This window comes from Curcuma longa, chromosome 1, assembly GCF_044706935.1.
Source record: "Curcuma longa cultivar G26 ecotype Majalengka, Jawa Barat chromosome 1, ITB_CL_G26_1.1, whole genome shotgun sequence".
Classification (NCBI taxonomy): domain Eukaryota; kingdom Viridiplantae; phylum Streptophyta; class Magnoliopsida; order Zingiberales; family Zingiberaceae; genus Curcuma; species Curcuma longa.
Genome location: NC_133861.1, coordinates 3,137,240 through 3,157,098, shown reverse-complemented (window position 1 = coordinate 3,157,098; position 19,859 = coordinate 3,137,240).

Here is a 19,859-nt window from a genome sequence, read left to right as displayed (position 1 = left end):
AATTACTTAACACGACCAATAGCAGCCACACATAAGCACACCATACACAATTAAAAAGTTCAATTTATCCTATCCTTGCAAAAAGAAGAACATTTTACCTATATGTTAATAAGCTATTCGCCTTTCCCTTCTAGACAGTTTGAGTCATTATTTACAATGATCTTATCAATTAGTATCAGAGCACTCTCTTATTAGACTAATCACCTTAGAGCGATTTGACAATATGTATTTTCACCACCAAGACTTACGATCTTAGATAAATATTTTGATATAGCACTTGCAATGGAAAATAATTTTGAGTTTATGATAAATCTTGATTGAGAAATTATTAATAAAAATAGATGAACTAGGAAATAGCTAGATGAGTACATGGAGGATCGAAAGGCCAAACATATCTTGATAAACTCTATTATCATTCATGAGTTTAACAATAGATTCAAATGTTAGCTTAAAGTTCTTGCTTAATCTAGAATGATTAGATAGGAAAAATATTATTTAACACTTGATAAACTAATATCAGAATGCAACGAGATGATAGTACGTTAGGGATACTCAGTCTAAGTGTATTCGGGTTGGATAAAGAGTATCCGACTTGGTGCATTTCGCTGAGAGGAACTGATTGAAGCTACCTTATCACATCTTAAACTAGTTAGACAAGAGTCTTGCAATAGGTTGGTTAAATGTTCAATTTCTTAAATTAGCTTTATCTAAGGAAGTGGTCGTTGATCCAATTAAAAAGACTCTTGTGCCTAGCCACGACTTGGAAGATAAGTTTATAAATGACCACTTAATTGACTAAAGACTAAACTTGAATTGAACCTAAAATCAAATAATCCTCTCGATGCAAACTTAACTAATTAGATAAAATTGATTGGCTTAACTCATAAAAATAGATAAGTTAGATAAGTTACCTTGTATGCTATGTATTGAGACACATAAAATAGGTGAGATGATAAGGACAATTAATCAATTAGTAAAGTTTTGAAATTTTTTTTTCAAAATCTATGACTTAATAGAAATAATTTCTTAAAAATATTTTTTTTAAAATTATATTTAATTAAAATTCATGGGTGTATTATATATATATATATATATATATATATATATATATATATATATATATATTTCAAACTAAGCAAAGCCAAGCTAACCATATGGGATAGGAATGTAATCTTGTTAAAGGAAAGAGGGCAACGCTTGTTAAACCTAAGGATTCACTAGATTACACTAAACCCAACGGAGAGGAAGGAGTGGGGTTGGGTCGTGGAGGTAATGCTTCGCAACCGCTAACCCTCTTCTCTTTATAAACTCCCCTCTCGACTCTTTTCCTTTTTTTCACCGTTCCCTTCTTTTCTCTCTCGCTCTCTGCTCTTTGCTCTCCTCTGATCAAAGGCGCCGAAGCTCTTGGGATTCCCCACCAGAGGTTGCGAAGGAAGGCCAGGGAGGTGGAAGAGAAGACTCGGTAGAATCTTAAGGACTGCGAAGTTACTGTAAGTTTCCCCTCACCTGCTGGATAATTGTTACGTTTTGATAGTATTCGGCTAATATGCATAACGTTTTCCGTGAACTTTAGTATCAGAACTTATGATATTATTATGGTGATTCGTTTTAAAAACTTAGATATGCATGAATCCGTAAGTTCTTCTCAATGGTTACGCTATATCATGCCTGAGGTATATGTTCTTTGTTTAGAAGAAATTACTGGAGATCTATCATGCTTCGTTTGCTTTGGCCATAAGTTCTGTTTATAGGTTTAAAGCATGTTCTCTGTTTACTGATAACCTACATGTTTACGGTTTCGTGCTGTTCTACATGTTTAAAGTTTTCATTGTATCGAATGGTAGGTAGTTATAATGTAAGGTATTTTGTTCAAAAACCCTAAGCGTTGATCATGTTTAGATGTTAGAATAAAATTTGCTATTTAAGTGTTGATTGGTAAGTTTTGTTTAGAACAGAAACCGAACAGAACCATGGTAATCGACCGCTTGGTCGATTACCAGAGCGGGTAATCGATCACTGGATCGATTACACGCTTTAACGAGGAATGAGATCGCGGCTCTTAATCGATCACCCGATCGATTAAGAGGCTGTAATCGATCAGCTGATCGATTACGAGGCCGTAATCGATCGGTTGATCGATTACCAAGCTTACTGCGAACACGGTAATGAATGAATCGATTGTCTGATCGATTAAGCCCTGTAATCGATCGGTTGATCGATTACAGAGGCTACTGTGGTAAAAATCTGAATCGAAACCAACCATTTGATCTATCTAAAGCCTACCATTGATCCTCTGATCGATTGGGGGAGTATAGGTCCTCTGTTGGTCGGTTTAAAGTTAATGATGCCAAGTTTATGAAGAACGTACAATCAAACCTAAGGTAAAGTTTAAATGATGTTAATCATTATCTTATGTACTACCTTATGATGAAAGGTTTGAACCTACATGCCACGAATGTTCAATGCGAATGAATGAAAGATGTTATGGAACATTCGTGCTATGATGAAAAGAAATGTATAAAAGTATTTTACTTTGAATGAATGGCTGTACCGGAACCCGAAAGGGATTCCAGGGATGGGCTCCATAAGTTGCCCCTAGGTGACCTAAGACCTAGTAAACCGAGTAATCGAGATTTGCTACCTCGTTACTTGGAATGACGCGTCAAAAGAAATGAATGGGTACAAGCCAGGGATCCCCAAAGATGTTGATGATTATGTTTAACTATTAAAGTAATAGTTTTCAAAAAGGCAAACGTTTTGAATGTACCTGTGGTCTCACATCACTTCCTCTTTTATAACCTCGTAGCATATCTCCCCCATTAATTGGAGATTAATGGTAAAATTGACTGCTTGATTCGAAACGTCAGGTAATTAACTCTGGCTGTTTCAACGATAGGTAATAACTCTTGTCCGTTTCACTACAGCCACCGTTACAAAAATAGAACGAGATGGTAAAATGTTGGTTGATCTGTTTGGGCAAGATTATGCCCTGACTGGTCCGACATTTGATGCGCGCAGGCTCGCTCGCACACAAGTTGTCTTGTGGGCAGTGCAATCCGGGCCCTAGATTTATATCCCTGTATACCCACGCGTGAAAGAGAGTCTCTCCATGCATTTGTTCACAAGATCAATGTTTGTGATATAATATAAACCAACCAAGTTGCCTCTCAACTACCAATGTTGGACTAGACTCCTTCATATGAGGGTCTTCTCCATCTTTACTTATTTCCATTCACATTTCCAACAAAAATTTCTTTAAATATTCAAAGATGGAAATTCAGTATGTACCCTATAAATGCACATGTTTGCAAAATGAGCACATCACCTAAAAGCAATTGGTAAACACCAAGCCATGAAATAAAATCTTGAGATGCCCAAACTTTTTCCTTGCTCGGTGTTGTAAGAACGGAGAGGAAGGATAAATGATGAGAGGAAATTAAGATTAGGTTAAAGTAAAAAAAAAAAAAATTAGGGATCGATTTTATAAATCAGTTGTTATTTAGCAACTGATTGTAAAATCGATCATTAATTTTGTGACTAATTTATAAATTGATCTTTATTTTCACGAAATAAAAATAAAATTGATCATTATTTTTGTGATCGTTTATAAATCAATAATTGTTTTTGCGATCAATTTATAAATCAATCATTATTTAACGATCGATTATAAAATCGATAATTATATTGTAACCGATTTATAAATGAATGATTATAAAATCGTTCGTTATGTTTAAGATTGATTTATATAATCGATTGCTAATTAATGTTTTGTAAATTAAAATGAGTTTTTGTAGAGAGACATGGCAACCAGGAAATTAGAGGGGATTGAGCTTTGTGTGTTGAAGGGATAGTCTTGTCCTAGGGGCATAGTTTGGGGACTTGGTTGCTGTCAATTGTCAAACTAGCTATAGTAAGAGCTGGAAGTTTCAGCAAAATCGAGGCAACTGTAGTTTTTATTTGTCTCTTGATAGATAGTGTGAGACCGACCGTGTAGGGTAGGTATGGTGACAGATCTCCCACCTTTTATTGTAGTTGAAGAAATGGCTTAGTCAAAAAAATGAATAAAAAGAAACAAAACATATCAAATCTTCTTAGTGCCAAGTTGTCATATAAATAGATATGTATTTTTTTTTTAACAGGACTAAAACCCAGGACAACTCTATTTTAGATCCATTTTATCGGAAGGCATGACAAGTCATTGTAGACGATGAGTCCCTAAACCCTGATCTAGGTGGAGACTACCATAGCAAAGTCGGATAAATTCTCCCTTTTTAAATGAGATCTTAATTTACTCAGTATCTTTCCCATCCAACTACCTCTGCAGGATGAGTTAATTTGGTGGTCTCTCCTTTACCACCTCTATGTTTGAGGGCAACACTGAAATTATTATAAGAAGGTGCACAGGTAACTAGTGTCTTTAAATTAGAAGAGTCTTTCTTCTGTCATTGTGGTTTCACTATTAATTGTCTAAAAATGTTGCTCTCAATGATTCATGAAGCTAAACGCCCTAACTAAATGAGCATCCTCCTTTGATTTAATTTTTCGTTCTCTCACATGCATTTGTTTACCAAAATTGACAAGATTTTAGTCTTTTGTTCCAATTTTATTAAATTTTAAGAATTATAAGGTTTGTTTATCTTTATACTTAGCTTTATAATTATAAAGAAAGCTTTAGAAGTTATTTTTAAATTATCTATTATTTTATCATAGTTGGTTTAACCTGATCAAGAGGGTTGGCCTAATATTTATAACCATTAAAGTATGTTAGAGGAAAGAGATATTCATGTCGAAAGTAAAGCCGTTCTACAATTTCGATTGAAGCAATTGACTTTGACCTTTCTGGGAAAGACTTCCTTCTCAATTCTAAGTCAAATTTGAAGTCTTTCACAAAATGCACAAATAGAATTAAAATTTTCTCCAATATAATAGATATCATATCAAATACAATAGAGTAAAGTTACTGAAGTTGATAAGAATCAAATCTCGACGAAGCAGAGGTAATATAATGCCCTCCTCCATCGTGGTCAACTGTAACTTCTTGATTTACTTTTCACAGATTATGTGAGACCGATTTACTTCCTTATAGATGGTCGTAGGACTGATCGTATGAGACTGCTAGAGTGACAAATTTCACCTTTTATTGAAATATAATCATCAATTAATGTCTCTATAGGAGTGCTTAGTTGGTTAGAAGGTGGTTGACTTATAATAATGGGACAAGGGATTAATTTTTTTGTAGATGCATGTCGTTAGAGATAAAAATCCCTCCCACCCCATAACTATTATAAGTTGACTTCGTGATGTTACCTCTTTTCACATAACTTTATGAGGTATTTTAAAATTGATTGTGAATTCTTATTTTTCCCAAAATTACCTCTTGATTGATTTGGTATAGAGAGAGTTTTTATTGTTTGGGATACCCTTATTGTCAAAATTTTATAGATAATTTTATATTCTTTAAAGATAATATTATGTATTTCTTACTTACCCTTGATGTCTTACTTACATTTTATTATTCTCCAAATAAGGCTTTGTTTTAACTTTTGGTTTTTCCTATGTTAAATGATTTTTAAAGGACTACAAAATATTAGGTGTGAGATCAAAAATAATTTTTTTCTAAGATAAATAAAAGTTACTTTTGAAGATACTCATTAATAGATGTATATGGTTTGGATGAACTTATTTGTGCATAGTTCAAAATCCAAGGTTTATGTTGGTAGGTCACCTAATTACCACTTTCAAATGTAGGTCATTACAACATGCATATGGCATTTTTTACTTATTTCATCTTCAGCTTTGTTTCCAATCATAATGGATTTTAGTTATCACTCAATCTACTAATATTTTAGTTCACTTAATATTTCCATTTTATTAAGTTATTTGTTCCGGTTGAGAACTGCTCCTGGACACGTCACCGGACCTCCTCGCTGAGGACGTTGAACAGTGGATGTTGCTGAAGGCGATGGGGGCTTCAAGGTCGCCTGAGACTTCACCGGAGCCGATGAGAACCAGCTGGAGCTTCAAGGATGGTCTGTGAACACAGGGAACGTCAGTAGGAAGACCAGGGGATGCCCTAGCGCGACCGCTCTGACGCTCAAGTTAGGGCAACGAGAGGAAGGAGAAGATGAACAGTAAAGAGAAGCTTGAGCGATAGAAGGTAGAGAAGTTGAGAGAGTGAGAGAGCTTACCTGTGGAGAGGAGTGGTCGTTTTAAAGGGGGAGATGAGCGTGCATACCTGTCACGTCATCATTTAAGGAATGTCCCATCATGATTAATGAATAGTAGAAACAATCGAGTTCCTTGTCCCATCGCCGGTAAAGCACTATATAGTCACTATTCGTGCAGACAACAGAGATATAGCATTAATTATTGGGGCATGGGTTTGTCAAAAATCATGATGAGGGGTACCAGGGCACTAGGTGGCTCTTAGTTACTTCAGTGCGCTACATGAGTGAGGCTTCCCTTGTCCGGGTGATTCACATGGATGATTCGGCGATTCAGCGAGTGATTGGCCAAATGGAGGGATTCGGCTAGTGCATAGCCGAGTGGAGGGATTCGACTGGTGAGCAGCCGAATGGAGGGATTCGGTTAGTGCATAGCCGAATGGAGGGATTCGGCTGGTGGTCAGCCGAGTGGAGGGATTCGGCTAGTGCATAGCCGAATGGAGGGATTCGGCTGGTGGTCAGCCGAATGGAGGGATTCGGCTAGTGAGCAGCCGAATGGAGGGTTCGGTGGAGTCTCCGTCGGTTGGGAGGATTTGGTTAGGCTATGATCGCATGGAGGAGTTGGCAAGGCGGATTGCCGAATGGGGGATTCGGCAAAGCTCATTACCGACTGGACGATTTGGCGAGGTCGTCACCGAATGGAAGGATTCGGCGAGTCTACCGCTGAATGGAGGCGTTTCGGCATGCGGATGGCCGAAGGGATACACTTCGTTGATGCGTGACTTAACTAATCAGATGCCTAAACCCAGCGGGTTGAACCCGTGCATTGAGACCAGACTTGGACTTGAGTCTGATCACGGGCCTCACGGATTATCCCCGGAACATAAGCCTCCCCACTAGTCTAGTCGAAGGGAGCGTGAGTCGAACTGACTAGACCGAGTTGAGCTCAAGTCTGAGTCTGGTCCGGAGGTTTCATTCGATTAGTAAGAGAAACGATCGTGCCGTTACATCGTTCGGAGGAAGACGAATCGGCGGGAGACACTTGTCACTAAGCGGTTGGTTGCATTAATGAGGAAATGGCGGCGAGCACACGCGGAGAGGATTGTTGTCTTTTCTGAGACAGGTAATTAAGGAGGCGTGTCGTTTGACAGACTTTTCGAATCGCCATCATGACATCAGCGGATCCGCTCGGGGAATCGTGCTGATCCAACGGCTCTTATTGAATCCCGCCTTTTCTACACTGCTTGAACGAACGGTTCCGGCGGAATAGGGTTTCAATATATAGCTGGCGAGAGATTGCGGCTGGACCATTTCGCTGTTTCTGTTCTCGCGTGTCTTCGCTGCTGCTTAGGGTTCCAGTCTCCTGCTTCTTCTTCTCCGGCGAAGTTTCCGGTGTAAGCTTCCTTCCTTTTCTCTTTCAGACTTTCTTCTTGGTTCACTTTGCGTTTTGCCCTAAGTTCATAGAGATTTCTAGTGCTTGGTATGAGTCCACGGTTTCTGTCTTCGATAAAGCGTCTAGGTCGGCGGTGAGGCTCCAGTATGAGATCCCCCGTCAGTATAGGATTAAGGTTCCAAAGAGCCATCACCGGCCGCACATGCCCCCCTCCGGTCTTCCAAGATCAGCTGGAGGGAGGACTGCAGTTCCCTATCCCAGACTTCTACATTAGGATCGCGTCGTATTTCGGTGTTCCAGTTAACCAATTAGCACCCAACTCCTTTCGCCTTCTTGCCTGCGTTAGCATAGTATTCCGAGTATACGACATACCCTTGAACCCCACCGTCTTTCATTACTTCTTCTATCCGAAGAAGAAGACGGGGTCTTTTATCTCAATGCTCGCCCTAGTCTAAATTTCTTAGCTGAGTACCCGTCGTCCCTGAAATTCTAGAAGACGAAGTTCTTCTTCGTTCGCCTCCCGAGTGCCTTTCGTGTCATCGAGTGGCAGGACGAACTACCGCTTCCCCTGCGACTGAGCGGCTACAAGAAGGATGCCGCCTACTCAATGGCTTCAACTGTATTGGATGGCTTGAAGTTCCATGTCGGACGACTACTCAGCGAAGAGGGCTTGTTATTTCGGGCAGGCTTGAGCCCGATTACTACGGAGTTGTCACAGTCGCTTGGTAAGTGAGTATTGTTACTTTAGCTCGTTGATGTCTAATTTCATGTGCTTCTTATTTTCTTGCAGAGGATCTCTGGATGGCTGCCTCCATGAACAAATTCATCAAGTGGGACCGTGCATCCTTCAAAAAGCTGACGACTCCCGGCCATTCAGGAGAGAGTCCAGCGGCGGCAGCCTCAGCAGGCAGTCATTCGACAGTCGCAGGATCTGAAGAGAGGTTCCATTCGGCTACTCCGTCCAGCCGAGGAGCCAAACGGCTCCCAACTGAAGAGGCCCACGAGGAGGCGTCTAAGGTCAAGCTGTTGGCGTTCTGGATCTCCGTCCTGCATTTCGGATTCTATCTGCTCCGAAAAGCATAGAACCCCACAGGATAAAAATTTTATCCCGCTTGGATCAATTGACAAAGTCTACAAAAGACTAAGTCAAACGATCCTTTAGGATCGCCGATTCCTAAATTACTAACTACGGTTTCTAAGACTAGTTCTAAGTAAAATTAAAACTGCAGAAAATAAATTTTACCAGGACCTTGTTGATGACCTCAATGCCTTCCGCTGTATTCCTATCTTCTTCCTGGACTTTGGGTGGACAACGATCTTCCAGAACTTAAGGACTGCAACCTCCGGATGAAGAAACCTTGGATCGCCTTTCTTCTTCTCGCAGCAACTTCGCCTTGTCTCGTCTCTTTGCTTGGATCCGGCCACCACCTTGGGGAGGAGGTTCGGCCACCTCAAGAGAAGAAGGAGAAGGGGGTGGTGGAAGAAGAAGAAAAAGAAAAGGAAGAAGAGAAAGGAAGGGGCGGCGGCAACAAGAAGAGGAAGAGGGGTTTCCGAAATCGTTTCGGTATCTCTCTTCTCTTCTCTTCTCTTGAATTATATTTCCGCCCACCCTCTCCCTCTTTTTATAGCCCACGCCCAATGACCAAGCTCTCTTTGGCAATTCAAAATTTTCTTTTAATTTTGATTGATTCCACGAACCAATTCTAAATTATAGAAACTTCTTAAATCCTGACCTTTAGATTGACTTGCTTGGTTTCTAGCCGTTAGATCTTTTTGGAATTAGTTAAAAAAATAATTCCAACCTTATCTATAAGTGGACGGCCATATCAAGATGGGTTTGGTTCAATCCGTGAACCAACTTTATATTAAAGAAGAAAATAAAACCGAACCGAAGATATCTCATCCGTCGGATGCAATTTAATCTCATCTAACGGTTACGATATAATCTTCTTTAGTATAACTTAATCACCTTGATCCAATGGCCATGATTAACTCCCTTGGGCGTGTGGTTCATTGAACCATGCTTGGTTCACCTCGTGAACCGGTTCTTCCTTCCAAAGAGAATTAAAACTGAACCGGAGAGATCTCGTCCATCGGACGCGACTTAATCTCATCCAACGGTTCTAATCTATTCTCTTTCAATCTTCTTTATTTATTTCGATCCAATGGATACAACTTGATCTAATCCCACGGATACAAGTTGATCTCATCCATTAACTCATCCTACGGTCGAGAACTAATCTCATCCAACGGTTGAGATTAAATCTCATCCGACGGCTGAAAACTAATCTCATCCGTTTGATTGCATCCTTTTGAAGATGTGATGTGCGCAGGATGTATATATGTATTTATGCTTTATTTGCACATCTTTCTACTAGTGAGCAACTTTATATGTACAATTATGAATGTATTGAAATTATCACTAGTCGATGAATTGATGAGTACGGACATCGTCGATTCTCTTGAGACTAGCACATTTTAAACTCTTTGGTTTACCAAGCAGCTATTCATAACTGGATAGAGACATTGGATAGTGAAAGTTAAACGTGGATGCTAGTTAAAGATAACTAATTAATTGGAGTGACATGCCATGAGACTTCATATGATTTTATGCATACAGAGATATGTCAATGAAGATCTTAGTGCTGCTTAGTGTGAGTTCCTTTGACTTGTGGTATTTAAGTCATCTTAATCATGGAGACTTATACTTTTACATCTTAAGCAAACATCTCCAAAGAGATGTGGACCCAAGATGATTGGGCGTACATCAAAATACTCGAAGGTGTTTAGATAGCCCACAGAGAATTCATCCCTCTTTAAAAAAGGAGATGTATACCTTGCGATCGCTTGTCAGGATTGTTACTTAAAGTCTTTAACTAAAGCATTGCATGTCAAGAGTATGGTACTCCTAGACACTTGTATAAGTAACTTAAATCCATAAGTCAAGGAAGTAGACTTGTACTAGGTGTGATATAGTCAACCTAGTGAGGGCTGACACATAGACTATGTCCTAAATCAAGTGGGTATAAGATGGTGAAAGGAACGAGACACGACTCATTGTAGTTGTTGAAGGATTTAAAAAAATAGTTCTAGAATCAATCATTGATTTTTTAGTCAATTGGGGATCATGATGTACTACTAGGTGTCACTCATGATTGTTCCATAATTATGATCAATTATAGACAACCGACATAGCCTGAAACCTATTGGGTCACATGTACTATAAGTTTCTCCGAAAGACTTAAAATGAGTTTGAGAATTGGATTCTCAAATCGAGAGAGATAAAATCTGGTTGGATCAGATGAAGGGTAAATATGGAAGTGATGATGGAGATGAAATGAACCAAATTGGTTTAGTTCTAATGGAAAATATTTTGACAGATCAGAAGTGATGATGTACTTCATCATATGAAGATGAAATGAACCAAATTAGTTTGGTTCTAATTAGAGGTGTTTTGGTTATTAAACCAAATGGTTTGGTTTTGAATCAAATTGAACCAATTTGATTTGGTTTTAAACCAAACTTAAGCTAATTGGCATATGAGTTTTGAGTATTGAGCTAAGAGATGGGGTTTTGGATTGAATCTAAATATAATAAGAAATGTTATATGAGATATAATATTGAAATAGAAATGAACGGTTGATATTAAATCCTAATAGTTAGGGCTAATGACAACCATCCATTCATAACCCATTTGCTACAGTAACCCTAAAGATGAAAAAAAAACTCATAGCCGCTGCGTTTTGTTTCCTTCTTCTTTTCCCCAATCATGATTTTCCTAGAGCACGGCTTGACAAGTCTCATCGTCGATCGGAAGAAAAGGGAGAAGACCTCGCTGCCCTCTTTCCCCAATTAAAGTTTTTCCTAAGCACTGGTTGTTGGTGCAAGATGCACTAAGATCTTGCCTAGAGTTTCGATGTTTGACAATACACCTAAGTCGGTCAGTTTAACCAAGGGTTGATCCAAACAGGATTTGATGTTTGGATGTGTGGAAGTGAGCGAGAAGACCTAGTCGGTTAGACTAGGCAGTGGAAGTCCTAATCTGGAAGATTGGGCAAGGGAAGTCCTGGTGAGTGAAGCTGGGCAAGGGAAAGTCCTAGTTGTAGGCTAGGCAAAGGGAAGTCCTGATTTGGAAGATCAGGCGGAAGTCTTGGCAGAGTCAAGTGCACCAGGTGAAGTCTGGGCTGGTCTAGGTGACCGAGTCGCAGCAGAAGTCTGAGCTGGTCTGGGTGACCGAGTCGCAGCAGAAGTCTGGGTTGGTTAGAGAGAACCGAACCGCAGCAAAAATCCTGAGGGGCTAGGACAGAGCCGAGCACAAGTCCAACAAGTCTGGAGGACTTGGTTGGCATAAATTCTCCTGAGTGGAGTGGGTAGGGGCGCGTTCCTGGAGTGAAACAGGAGGTGTCAGACTAACCCAGGATTTCGGTAGAAATCCGAAGTTAGACCCACAAGGTAAAGCTAGGTTGGCTTGGTTGTTCTCATGCTTATTTTGCAGGAACCATAATGCAGGATCAACTTCAACGGGTCATAACTTTTGACTCGGAACTCAAAACGAGGTACGGTCGAATGCGTTGCGAAGCTCTCTCAGAGATCTACAAAAAAAGTTTCTGGAGTCGACTCAAATTCTGGCTGAAGTTGACTCAGAAGGGCACTTGAGTCGACTCAGAAGGGTATTTGAGTCGACTCGGACAGCAGATAACGAGCAGGATGAAGTTCTATCTGCCACGCAAGCTGGAGTCAACCCAGATAGGGATCTGAGTCGACTCAGGACCAATATAAAAGGCCATGAACGTGCAGAAGCAAAAGCATTCAAGTTATTAACCTCCCTGCTCAACTAGTGGCACTTTTGAATGCGAACGGAGCCAGACGCTTGCAACCGGGGAAGATCCAGGAGGAGTGCGCGGCGCTCGGACTTCCAGATCGGCGAAAAATTGTTTGGTTTTAATTTCTTACTTGTCTTTTCTGCTTTTACTTATTGTTCTTTATTTATCGGACTGTAAGACGGGTTTCTCCGCCTCCGAACGACGTTCGAAAAGGAGACCACTAGTGGACGGGCGCCTCCCGAATTAGGCCTTGGACGTACTAACCCTGAGGGGTTAGGAACCAAGTAAATCTCGCGGGTCCTTCTTTATTGTTTTCTAATATTCCGCTGTAAGTTTTTATAGTTAACGAACGAATTCGAAAAAGCGACACGCGCTATTCACCCCCCCCCCTCTAGCGCGTACATCGATCCTACACTGGCTTCTCTAGATCAGCCTTCCTAAAGTACAACCTTCTCCTCGATCGACCACCAGAGCTCCAGTAGTTGCCAACCACCATGGGAGGAGGATGTCTCTGGTGAAGGTTTATCGACATTGGACGTCGGTGGTTGTACTCCTTGCGCCGCCAATCGGAGCTCTTGTGAAGAGTTGTCCAACCGCAGGCCACCGGTGAAGATCCCTCATCGAAAATTATTTTCAACCAATCGAAGAAGTTATCCAGCCACCATTGATCATCCTTGGTCATTTGACGACCATCAACCATTTTTCTTGGAAGCTTGTGAAGCTACTGGAGTTCATTCCATCTTCGTCGAAAAGGGTTTCCAACCGTTTGTTGCTGGTGGAGTTACTATCGGAGATTGCCCTTCACCAGCTATCAAAGGTTGACCATTGGAGACTTCGTCGAGAATACGATTGTCGATGATAGTTATAAAGCCCTGGAAAACTTATCACGACGTGTGTTGTTGTGTGTTTTTCGATATTAGGGTTCTCTCATATTAACTGTAGTTAATCGTCGACTAGTACCGAGGATGGCGACGCTACTCGTGGCTTTGAAAGTCGTCTAGATAAGAGCTTAGTGTGGATCACCAGTAAAGGCGGAGTTTGATAGAGCTGCTTGATTGATGTCATGCCCGCTCTATGTTATTAATCAGGTATACCTAGAATAAGTGTTATTCTTAAATTTTAAATTCTAGTTATGCCTTGCACCTATTGTATCCTGCATGTGTATGTTGAGAGTGTTGTAATAATTAGCTGTAATTATTATTTTTCTTCTGCTACATACGTTTGTGAAACATATAAACACGCGCAACGCACCAGACTCAACCTAATAATTAGATGATTTAAGGTTTTAAAAACTTAGAGATAGAACATTTTCATAAAGGCAAAAAAATATATGAAACTGATCTAAAAATTTTTGAAATGTAACACTTGTGTGTAAATGAACTCACTGATGAGTCAAAATAATATTAAAAACTAAGAACTTTTTAAAGAGCCTAGAGTTTAAGCATGATGACTAATTTTAGAAAATAAATTATATAAAAATAACACATCTATGAAATTGTCCTTATCGGCATGTCTAACTTGTGTTACTAGCTAACTATCAAAAGATAGTAGTTTTTCTAAGTTAGTCGGATTAAGTATAGATTTCTAGCTAATCAATTATTATGAAGGAACACTTAACTTGATCTATGTGAATTTGTATGTTTAGCCTAGATTTATGGTGATGAACTAACATAAGCATCTGAAATCTAAGCTTGACCCTGAGCATCTCACACACCATTCTCACACACCATTCAAAGTAGCTTAATACACAAACAAGTTAATTAATCCTAAGTGTTAGTACCGATGGAATCAAAATATCTCCACAATAACATGATATTGTCCACTTTGGGTCTAATCCCTCATGGTTTTGTTCTTGGGCTCAATCCAAAAGGCCTCATACCAATGAAGATATTTTTCATCCTTTTAAATTCATAATCTTTTCCATGTGTTTTAGATGTGGGACTATGTTTGCACCCTTGCAACTCAACAATTCCCCCCCCCCCTCAAACAAAGGACCACAGGCCCCCCTCAAACGGAAAGCCTCCGTTTGATGTCCGAATCCTCAATCCACCAGGACTTTCTGCCCCTCGGTCCATCCGACCTACTAAGACTTTCTGCCCCTCAGTCCACCCGACCTACTAGGACTTCCTGCCTAGCCGCAATTAGGACTTTCTGCATCTCAGTCCACCCGACTTACTAGGACTTCCTGCCTAGCTGCAACTAGGACTTTCTGCCCCTCGATCCACCCAACTTACTAGGACTTCCTGCCTAGCCGCAACTAGGACTTTCTGCCTAGTGTCTAGTCGTCTTGATTCAGATATGAGAGCACCCACTTTCTTTGTTTAAGGTTCAACCTACATGGTTAGATCTGGATCATGGCTCTTCCGACAGTTAGTCTGGTGAAGAGCCGCATCACTTTGATACCTCTTGTTAGTACCGATGGAATCAAAATATCTCCATAATAGTATGATATTGTCCACTTTGGGTCTAAGCCCTCATGGTTATGTTCTTGGGCTTAACCCAAAAGGCCTCATACAATGAAGATATCTTTCATCCTTTTAAATTCATGATCTTTTCCATGTGTTTTAGATGTGGGACTATGTTTGCACGCTTGCAACCCAACACTAAGGTGTTTGTGAGATGTTGACTGCCTAAATCTATAGGTTCATACTTTATATAGGCAAAGCTAGGCTAAGTTTAAATTTTAATTAATTTTTAAAAAACTTAAGTTGTTACTAAGAGTTTTGAAAAATAGGTTTTGAAAAATATAAGTTTAAAAAATAAGTTTTGAAAAATAGATTTTGAAAAATAATTTTAAAAAATAGGTTTTGAAAAACATAACACAATTTTGAAAGAAAATGGTTTTAAAATTACTAGTTTAGATGTAATAGAAATAATGATTTGAAGATGCATTCTATTCTACTATGCACATTCCTAGTTGTCTTTTGAGTGTGCTAAACTCAGATTCAGAAAGGGGTTTTATGAATATGTCTACTAGGTTTGACTTATACTTAACATAGTTAAGTACAATGTCTTCCTTAGCCACATGATCCCTAATAAAGTGGTGTTTTATTTCTATGTGTTTGGTTTATGTATTGGATTTTTTGTTAAATTGATTGAACTTATGTTATTAATTAATACTTTATTGTTTTGGTAATTTAATTAAAAATCTTTTAGTGTGTGCATCATCGATAGTAATTGAGCTATATATTCCCTCATTTCTATATATTCTGCTTCAGTAATGGGTAAGGCAACAAAGTATTGCTTTCTACTATACCAACTAACTAGACATTGACCCAACAACTGACACCCTTCACTTGTACTTTTTCTTTCTAATTTACAACCAGTGTAGTCTGAGTTAGAGTACCTCATTAAGTCAAAATTATTGGTTCTAGGGTACTACATTCCTACATTTAATGTTCCTTTAATAAACCTAAGTATTCTTCTCACAAGGTTTAAGTGTGATCCCTTTGCATTTGATTGGTATCTAGCACACATATCAATTGCAAATAAAATGTCAGGTCGACTTATAGTTAAGTACAAGAAACTGTCTATTATACTTCTATACTGTTTTAAGTCAACTTATTTTCCTTCTAGGTCATTGTCAATATTTACATTAGTTGTCGTAGGTGTGTTAATTTCTTTTGCATTTTTCATGCTAAATTTGTTGATTAAATCTTTAGCATTTTTATTTTGAAAGACATAATTATTATTTTTTTATTTGTCTTATTTGTAATCCTAAGAAAAAGTATAATTCTCCTACCAGACTCATTTCGAATTCACTTTCCAATAATTCAACAAATTCTTTTACAAATTTTGTATTGATTGAATAAAAAATTATGTCATCTACATAGATTTGGGTTATAAAGATGTCTTTTTCTATGATTTTAACAAAGAGGTTTGGGTCAATTTATCCTTGGTTAAACCCTTTAGATACTAAGTCAGTTGATAGTCTTTCATACCAAGCCCTAAAGGGTTGTTTTAATCTATATATGACTTTCTTTAATCTCTAAACATGATTTGGATGGCCTAGATCTTCAAATCCAAGTGGATGACTTACATAGACTTTTCCTTATTGAAACCATTAATAAATGTAGACTTTATGTCTATTTGATATAACTTGAGTACTTTATATACTACATAGGCTAGCAACATCCTGATGAATTCAAATCTAGTTACAAGTGCATAGGTTTCATCATAGTTTAATCATTCTACTTAACTAAATTTCTTAGCTACTAATCGGGCTTTATTTCTAACAATTTCACCTTTATCATCTATTTTATTTCTAAAGACTCATTTGGTTTCAATAATTGATTTATTCTTTGGCATAGGTAATAAGTCCCAAACTTAATTTTGTTCAAATTGGGCTAATTCTTCTTGCATGGTAATGATCTAATCAGGGTCAAGTAGGGCTTCTTCTATAGTTTGGGTTAAATTTTAGATATTAGATCTACTTGACTTGAGTTTCTGTAGGTTGATCAGGTTTGAACTCACAAGTTTGGGTCACCTAAAATTTGATCAATTAGGTGATTAGATCTTAATCTGGATACTCATGTGGTAGTAACAGTGCATGGTTCTTCTGGTTCGGTTGTGTTTAAGTCAGGTCTGGTTTCATCATCTTCTTAATTTGTGATATTTTGATTACTATTTAGTTTTTAATTAGGTTGGTCAAGAGTATTTTCTTCATCAAATATAAGGTTGGTTGTTTCTTTATCTTTTAGGATATTTTTGTTAGACTCTATATGCCCTACTAGTTGTAGAATATTCTAGAAAATTTTCATTGTTGTTTTTGATACAAATTTTCCTAAATAGTCTTTTATATTTAGTATATGTACTTTACATTCAAAAACTTTTAAAAATTATAGGTTGGAAATTTTATTATAATAGATTTCATAAGGGGTTTTATTGTGATGTTTATTAACTAGAATCCTATTTTGAATATAGCAAGCTATGCTTATTGCCCAAGCCAAAATTGATTAGATAAATTATATTCATTTATCATTGTTCTAGCTGCTTCTTGTAAAGTTCTATTTCCATTTTGTTGAGGGGTTCTAGGGCATAAAAATTCATAGCAAGTATACGGTTGTCGTCAAGTAATAAAAAGATATCGAACCACAGGGACTGTGTATTAGCTATAGTGATGTCACTGAAGATAGTTATCTAGACTCTTAAGGAAACAGATTGGTTGAGGATGTTGGTTGTGTGTGTTAGAGAAATAGAGATTGGCTTGGGGTTTATGGATGAGATGGATAAGTCTAGGATTTCGGATTCATATCAATGCTAGGTGAAGTCCCTAATTCATGTTTGTTCCCTTACTCTCAATGTTTACCACCTTGTAGGGATTCTAACCAAAATACCAACTCGACCTCGTCAGACTTTGTTGGCATTTGACCTTGAAGTCCTATGTGGTGGCCCTCTAGTAAAGGTGACGCCAGAAAGTCCGGTTAAAGGCATTCCTCCTGTCACGAGGCACCCCGGTCATACGATCCAACGTCATACCCTCTGTCACCGAGTACCCTGTTAAGGACCTTGTCCTAGTGGCCATCAACCATTAGATATCCCTTATGGGGGTTTACCACTATGTAGGAATCACTTCGGAAAGTCCGGTTAAAGGCATTCCTCCTGTCACGAGGCGCCCCGGTCATACGATCCTAGGATCTCCCTACACAGTAATCTACCCCTCATAATCATGCATATGCGCTCACACAAATATTTCATCAAACACATTCAAGGCACATAATACATGAAACAAGTGTAAACACTTCATTGAATAGGGAAAATGACATAAACTAGTTCATACATCACCATCATCACATAGATGTTCATCCTACATCCTAAACTCAAGGATCTACTCCATTACAAGAAGATTACAACAAGAATACATGAAAAACGTCATCCACCAAAGAGGGGAAGACTTATCTTTGAAGCGTGGGCATCCGTTGAAGATCTTCTCGCTCCGGTGTAGGATGGATCGGTGGAGATGAAGTGTTTAGGGCCTCCCCAAGAGTGGGGAGGCACCTTCCCCCTAGCCAAGACCTAGGGTTTTGGAGAATGACCCAAGATAACCCAAGATTGGGTTTGTTTTCCACTTATATACTCTCCCAAATCTGCCCAGATTTTCCTGGTTTACAAGGCTCCGCCTCAATGGGTTTTTCACCCAATAAACCCAGTTTTCTTCAATTGGACTCTGAACCAAAGTTGTAGAGCTTTAAATTATCTTCAATTTGGTGGGTGGACCGACCCATAACTCCATCTGAGCCGAAAGTTATGTTGGTTCGAAGTTTGGTCTGCAGTTTGGGCAGAGCACCCAGCGTGGCCGCGGTTAGGAGGCACGGCCGTGCCATTTAGCATGGCCTAGAGCAGTCATCGTTCTGTACACCCTGAATCAAAGTTGTAGATCTTGAAGTTAGCTCCATTTTGATAGGTGGCACGGCCCGTGGTTCAATCGGAGGTAAAAGTTATGTCCATTTTACTTTAAGTCTGCAAACTATCCAGATGGGAGACACGCCCGTGTACTTTCCGTCACACGGCCGTGCCTAGTGGGCACGGCCTGGGGCAGGGCGCCTCTGGAAAATAGGCACGGCCGTGCCTTTTGGGCAGGCCAACTGGCGCTTCTCTGGAAATGAGGCACGGTCGTGCCTATTAGGCACGGCCAGTAACTGGCGCTTCTCTGGAAATGAGGCACGGCCGTGCCTTTTGGCACGGCCCAAGCTGGATCAGGCTGAAGAAGTGGGCACGGCCGTGCCTGATAGGCACGGCCCCTGCTGTCGTCGCTCTGTTGGAGGGACACGACCGTGTCTCCTGGTGTTACACGGCCGTGTCTAAGCCTGGATATATGAGGCACGACCGTGTCTATGAGGCACGGCCGTGCTTTGCTTCGTTGCTTCTTTTCCTCCGTTTCTTCGTGTTTGCTGCGTAAGAGACTCGCCCGTGATGACGAGCACGGCCAGTGCGAGTCTCTTTTCTCCACTATTTGCTCCACCATCAATAATGCATCATTTTGGCTCTAAATCGCATCCTGTCAATCAAAATATACAAAAAGCAGATCTCCGAGCAAAAGAGTAGAAATATGCAATAATAAATGAAATAGGTGTGACAAAGTAGATCATATGCAATGAATTACAAATAGATGAGCGTTAAACAATGCTAAAAAATCATATATGACCTACGCTCATCATATTTATTGGTTATCCCGTATATACATTTACTTATCAATCCAATCAGATCGATTTATAACATACAAACCTGTCATATACAATCCATAACAACATATATAAACATCCATATATAACAACACATAAAAAACAAACAATACATATCAACATCCATACAAAATTACAATTCATATGAAGATCCATATCAACATCCATAATGCATGCATCCAAATGATACATTCCATACAAAGATCCACAATAGACATGTGCATATGTCTATTAGTCCAGCTAACATGATATACAATCATAACAATCCAGTAAATCCATACAAAGTACTGATATAAAT